Source organism: Gossypium arboreum, chromosome 8, assembly GCF_025698485.1.
Source record: "Gossypium arboreum isolate Shixiya-1 chromosome 8, ASM2569848v2, whole genome shotgun sequence".
NCBI classification, from domain to species: Eukaryota; Viridiplantae; Streptophyta; class Magnoliopsida; order Malvales; family Malvaceae; genus Gossypium; species Gossypium arboreum.
This window is the reverse complement of record NC_069077.1, coordinates 125134430-125141070: the sequence shown is the minus strand read 5'-3', so window position 1 is coordinate 125141070 and position 6641 is coordinate 125134430. Positions and strand designations below refer to the sequence as shown.

Here is a 6641-nt window from a genome sequence, read left to right as displayed (position 1 = left end):
CAAGAGGACTTAATTTGATTTCAAAACTCATGAAACATCGAGTTGCCATGGAATGTTTTCTGGACACTGTTAAACAAGAGAAAAATAAAATAAGTTGAAAGATTTAATTATCCTAGGCTATTCATGTTATTGATTGTTGAATTTTGTGTCTTTATTGCTAAATTCATTTCAATATCGCATTTCATACTTGGCATTTAGATTAAATTGCACTAGGGATCATCTTGCATTTAAATAGCTTAATTATTATCACTCAAAATAGTGTTTTTATCATCAAATTGTACAATTTAATTTTTCAAAATAATGATTAACATACACAATCCCTGTGGAGACAATAACTCTTTTACTTACTTATTACTTGATAATGACTGTGTACACTTGCACAAACCGAGCATTACAAATTTTTGGCTCCATTGTTAAGGATTGTTACCCTAGTCATTTTTGTGAAATTATTCTTTTTAATTTGTTTTTTAATTATCTTTTTTCTAACTTCTAACATTACTAATTTATTTTTTATTTCTTTTTGTGATTTATTTTTTAGGTGTTTATGAGCATAGATTGAATTATTGTTTTATTACCTGTAGACCTTGAAATCGAGTGGACATTTAGAAATAAAAGACGTGAGAGATTAGCTCATAGAAAACTCGAGATGGACCTTGGAAATAAAAATGATGGACAAAGAAATGAAGTGATCATGTGCACAATCTAATCTTTATTGTTGATGACATGGATCGTGCCATAAGACAGTACGCTGTGCCACTCTTCAATGAATTAAATCCAGGAATTAGGAGACCGGAGATTGAGGCACCGTAATTTGAATTAAAATCAGTGATTTTTCAAATGCTCCAAATGGTGGGCCAGGCTAGTGGAATGCTCATGAAAGATCCACATCTTCACCTTCTATTATTCATGGAGGAGAGTGATTCGTTTAAAATAGTTGATGTTACTGAAGACGCATTGAGGTTGAAGTTGTTTCCATACTCATTGCGAGATTGAGCACGAGCATGGATTAATTTGTTGCCACCAAGTTCAATATCTACATGGCAAGAATTAGCAGAAAGATTTTTGGTTAAGTATTCCCACATAACAAAAGCACTAAGTTGTGAAATAAGATAACCACTTTTTCACAATTGGATGACAAGTCCTTATATGAGATATGGGAAAGATTCAAGGAATTACTTCGTAAGTGTCCTCATCATGGGATTCTACACTGCATCTAGTTGGAGACGTTTTATAATGGTCTCAACGCACACACTAGGTTGATGGTAGATGCTTCTGTGAATGGTGCTCTCTTGTTGAATTCTTATAATGAGGCTTACGAGATCATTGAGAGGATCACTAGTACCAACTATCAATGGCCAACAAATTAAGCAACTTCAGGAAGACGAGTAGCTAGAGTGCGCAAAGTGGACGCAATTACATCACTCTCAATTCAGGTATCTTCTATTTCTTCAATGTTGAAATAATTTACGGCTAATGGTTTGAATAATTTTGCAACTCAATCACCAATTCAGTTTGATGTTGTTTCCTGCATATACTATGGGGATGGTCATTCTTTTGAGAATTGCCCATCAAATCCCAAGTCAGTTTATTACGTGAGGAATCAACACCAAAATAGAAGTGGACACAGACCACAGTCCAGCTTCTACAATCTTTTATAACGCAACCATCCAAATATTTCTTAGAGAAACCAAGCAAATGGATCGAACAACACTCATGTAATATAGACCTAACCAATCCCAAGGGTTCAATAAACAAGCTCCAAAACCACAACAAGCTGAGTCATCCAACAGTTTGGAGAACTTGTTGAATGTGTACATGGTGAACAATGACGCCCTAATCCAAAGCTAAGCAGCAACACTAAAAAATTTTAGAGAACCAAATGGGTCAGTTAGCTACAGAGCTTCGTAACAGACTGCAAGGAACCCTGCAGAGGGATATAGAAAATCTAAGAAATTTGGGTAAGTAACATTGCAAGGTAATGGCTCTATGAAGTGGTAAGACTTTGGAACTGAAGACAATTGTGATTGAAGATGAACCCGCTGAGAAGGAGGAAAGTCAACTATCAGTTGAAACTCCTACACCAGCAGAGCCAGAACCTACAAAATTTGATGAGGTAAAATCTAACCCATTAAATTCTAATAAGCTAACATCTTCTCTAGATACAAATTTATCTTTTCAAAAAAGTTATCTGATTCAACCTAAAGTTCCATAACCTCCATGTCCTCAAAAGTTCCAACCAAATAAACAGAAATATGAGGTGCAATTCAAGAAGTTTTTGGACTTTCTAAAGCAACTTCACATCTGTAACGCCCCGAATTTGGGCTAGAAGTATTGGGCCTTGAATATGGGTCCATAAGAAGGTTGTATATAAGCATTTAAGTGTACAAAGAAATAACACAATTAAATGTCTACTTTGGTGGTTAATCACTTTGAGAAGTGTTGGAGAAATCTTGGGTTCAAACTTGGGCTTTAGCAAAAATTTTGGTTTTAAGTGAATAAAACCTGGGGTGCTTGGATGAAGGCCTTTTAAATTATTGTGGTAAATAAATGACACAAAGAAGTATGTGGTCTAGTGCTTGTAGTGTCATTAAGGTTGTAAGGGAGCCTGGGTTTAAGTCTTGGCTCTTGCAATTTACTTTGGTTTTTCTTTTAAAGGAACTTAGACTTTGGCCTATAGACCTTATAATTAATTGAGGCTAAAATAGTGACAGAAAGAGCCTTGTGGTGTAGTGGCAAGATGGCGTGTTGTGTAACTGTGAGGTCTAAGGTTCAAGTCTTGGGATATACAATGGGGTATTTATTTTACTGTTTGAGCTGTGTAGGAGGTGGAGTTGGACTGGAACTCTGTGGTTGAAGTGGTCATATAAAAATAAGGAATTTTCCTAATGGTTGAAAGTAATCCCACATCAGGAAGCTAACATGGGGATTGGTGAGAAGCTGGCTTTAAATAGAGCAAACCAGATGAGTTGGGGAAGGGAAAAAATGATTAAGACTCAATACAGGATGTGCCAAAGTTGGTGATCGTGGACTTCGGCGCGTTCTCATAAATAGGTGTGTATTCATGCCCTTCTTTGTTAAAAGTCAGCAAAAGTCAAAAGTCAAAACCTCGGTATTCGGGGCCTCATGAGCATGCAAACACACGAGGGGCGAACCGAGCCCACAAATCATGGGCGATAGACTATAGAGGCCGCCACGAGCGTTCTCGTGTGCTGAGGTTGTTCTGGGCCTCGATGGGCCCAATGAGCCGTGGGCTCGCTTGTGTAAACTTCAATTTTAAGTGGGATGTAGATAGACTTGTCATGTTGTGCACACGACTTAGGTAGTTCTGGGGCCTAGATGGGCCGTGTGGGCCTAACGGGCTCGTGGGCCCCATACGGATTAAATCTGCAACTTGTGATAATTATTGGACTGGGCTATGTAGGTAACATAGTTGTATCTAAATTTGGGCTAAATGGGCCACACGAGGGTATGGGCCCACTTGGGCCGAGTATGGGTCTTAGGTCTATTTACACCGTTATGTCTCTTTAAGTTACTTAAGTCGCTCGAGGCGACGATGGACCTTCTGTTGGGTCATTAAAACCTCGATTTGTAATATTATCAAAATACCCTTGTAGGGTAAATTATCGAAATACCCCAGTAAGGTAAAATGACGTTTTACCCCTATTATGTAAAAATGACCAATATACCCCTAGAGGTAGAACGACTATTTAATTTGTGTTAAGTATGACTGATGTGCTTGTGATATGTATGTAAATAATTGTTACTGAGAATTGCCATACTGCATACACGTGTAATGAGTGAGCATAACATTCTACATGCACGACATAATGTATGGGGTCGGGACACTGTTATGAAGGAAGATTCTGTATTGAGGGCTTTTAGCCTGTTATTCTGATTATGGCTTTGTGCCGATATGCTGATGAAGGCTTTGTGCCGATATGCTATTGAAGGCTTCATGCCGGTATGTTATTGATGGCTTTGTGCCGATATGATATTGATGGCTATGTGCCGATTTGTTATCCATGGCTTTGTGCCGATATGATATTGATGGCTATGTGCCGATCTGTTATCAATGGTTTTGTGCCGATCGTATTATCGTAATAATGGCTTTAAGCCACGCATATTGCTAGCAGTTTTGCTGCGATTTCGGTTAGTGCTACAACCAATGCTAACATTATAAGTGTAGGGATAGCGTGGGTGAGTTATTCCCCACAGGTAGTGCAGGGTTAGACAGAGGCAAGTGCAGGGTTGGATGGGATAACATGCATCCATACATTTACACATTATGTTCTGTTATTAGTTTGGGCTAGGCCTAACTGATTTTGTTATGGGTTGTGACCCAAATGTTATTGTAATAGGCTTTGGCCCATGTATGCTCTAAACTGGACTGTACTGTTTCTATTAACGGGCTCTAGCCAGACTGTTTCTGTTTCTATTTCGGTATTCTGACTGTTACTCTAGTAAGGGGATTACACACTGACTTTTCATAAACTCACCCTGTTTATTAACTGTACAGGTAATCCCCAGCGTTAGTTGGATCGATGTCGCCGAGGGACTAGGAGATGACCACACAACTGCACATGTTTTTCTATTACGTTTATTTAGTTAAGCACTTTGGTTTTTATTTGGGTTGTAATAAGGCCTTTTATTTTCTTAACTTTTTATTTGGGAAGTTTATTTAGTATGTTTAATATCTGTTACAAGTAGGACACAGTTTTCCAAAATAATAATTGTTTTCAAACACTACGTTTCCGCAACATTTTCAAAATGCTTTCGCAACTTAACTTTTTAACCTCAAGTTTTAGTAATTAATTTAAAACTAGCTTCTGCAACTAAAAGAGATTTCGGGAATAAAATTATTTATTTTTCAATGAACCACGTGTTGAAAATAAACTAACGTAACTGGGATTTTACTCAAGTTTTCAAATATGAAGGGTTTTCAATGAAAATAGGATTTTTGAAAAACACTTCAATGTGTCACGTCAGATTCAGACCTAACTTTTAGGCCGGGTTTGGGGGGTTACAACATCAATATCCCATTGGTAGAGACTTTAGAGTAAATGCCCAATTATGTGAAGTTCATAAAGGACATCCTGTCCAAGAAGAAAATACTTAGTAAGTATGAAACTGTTGCTTTAACAAAGGAGTGCATTGCGTTCTTATAGAACAAGCTTCCTCCAAAACTGAAGGACCCTGAAAGCTTTACTATACTTTGTAATATCAGAGAATCTTACTACGGTAAAGCTTTGTGCGACATAAGAGCAAGCATCAACTTGATGCCCAAGTCTATTTTCAAACTATTGGGAATAGGTGAAGAAAGACCCACAACGATGACACTTCAATTAGCGGATCGATCTTTAGCATACCCTGAAGGAAAGATCGATGATGTTTTTGGTAAGAATTGATAAATTCATTTTTCTTGTTGATTTCATTGTCTTAGATTTTGAAACAGATAAGAAAGTGTTGATCATCTTAGGGAGACCTTTCCTAGCCACAAAAGAACATTGATAGACGTGCAAAAAGAACTCACGATGAGAGTTCAAGATGATCAGGTAACATTTAATGTTCTTAAAGCAATGAAATTTCCCTATCCGGTGGAGGAATGTTCAGTGACGGAACAACTAGAACCCTTATTTTCTATAGAATGGGAGAACAATTTTGAAGACCTATTGGAGAACACTTTAAGGTCTGAGCCATTGGAAGATAAAAAGGTAATGAAAACATGGCTTTGATGGAATCCAATCTGAAGGACTATGTTCAACCAACACGATTTGAACCTCTAGAATTAGAAGTTTAGGATTTTAAACAACCAAAGTTGACAATCGAGGAACCACCCAAACTCAAACTTAAGGTAACTTTTCTACTTTGCCTGTGAGTATTTCAGCAAATTTAGTAGGACAACAAGAGAAGCAACTGATTGAAGTTTTAAAGAAAATTAAAAAGGCGACTGGTTGGACCATAGTTGATATTTTAGGTATAAACCTTTCTTTTTGTATCCATAAAAGTATCTTAGAGGAGGGCAAAAAAGTTGGGCAAAGAAGACTCAACCCTATCATGAAAAAGGTAGTTCGAAAGGAAGTGATCAAATGGTCTGATGCGAGAATTATCTACCCCATCTCAGATAGTTCATGGGTAAGTTTGATATAATGTGTACCGAAAAAAGGCAGAATCATGATTGCCGAGAATGAACTTAATAAGTTAACCCCAAAAAGAACTATCACGAGTTGGAGAATCTGTATTGATTACAGAAAATTGAACAAAGTAACTTAGAATGACCATTTCCCATTGCCTTTTATGGATCAAATGTTGAACCGACCAGCAGGTAACGAATATTATTGTTTCTTAGATGGATTTCGGGATAGAAACAAATAGTTGTAGCCCCAAAAGACAAACACAAAATGACTTTTATTTTTCTATACAGTACGTGTGCTTTTAGGCGAATGCCTTTCGGTTTATGTAACGCACCTACCACATTTCAGCGATGCATGATGGCAATATTTACTAATATGGTAGAAATTTTTTTTCAGGTTTTCATGGATGATTTTTTTATTTTTGGTAATACTTATGATGTTTGTTTGAGTAATTTGGCTAAGGTACTTAAAAGATGAGAGAAGACAAATCTTTTCCTTAACTAGGAGAAA

General features: G+C 37.1%; 1 non-coding gene across 1 annotated transcript; it reads right to left on the bottom strand.

The window, feature by feature from the left end:
- Positions 1–1094: 1094 nt before the first annotated feature.
- On the bottom strand, positions 1095–1201 carry LOC128280130 (small nucleolar RNA R71). The gene has a single exon (XR_008270312.1). It is a non-coding gene; the product is annotated as a small nucleolar RNA R71 (small nucleolar RNA).
- Between the last annotated feature and the right edge of the window lie 5440 nt (positions 1202–6641).